A 316-nucleotide genomic window follows, 5' to 3' on the forward strand; every position below is an offset into this window, starting at 1 on the left:
GTTAGAAGAAACTATCTCAAAATTTTAAAGAGAGAACAACTTATATATATACGCCAAAAATAAGGGTAACTACTATGACGGGATAGAATATGACTCTAAAAATGAAAAATAAAAATGTTTTTTAAAAAAGGGATTGATAAGATGTTGAAAAAGGGAAAAAGAAAAATTCAAAAAAAAGACAGTTAAAAAAAAATTAACTTTGAAAGACTAAAGAATCATGGTAAAAAAGCCATGGATTCTATGTGCATTATTCCCCTAGTGGTGGAGTTCTGCCATTCTCATTGATGGGTAAACTTGGTCTTGGCTGGCTGTTCTC

The sequence above is a fragment of the Leptonychotes weddellii genome, chromosome 2 (genome assembly GCF_054177405.1).
Source record: "Leptonychotes weddellii isolate Sample4059 chromosome 2, ASM5417740v2, whole genome shotgun sequence".
Taxonomy (NCBI): domain Eukaryota; kingdom Metazoa; phylum Chordata; class Mammalia; order Carnivora; family Phocidae; genus Leptonychotes; species Leptonychotes weddellii.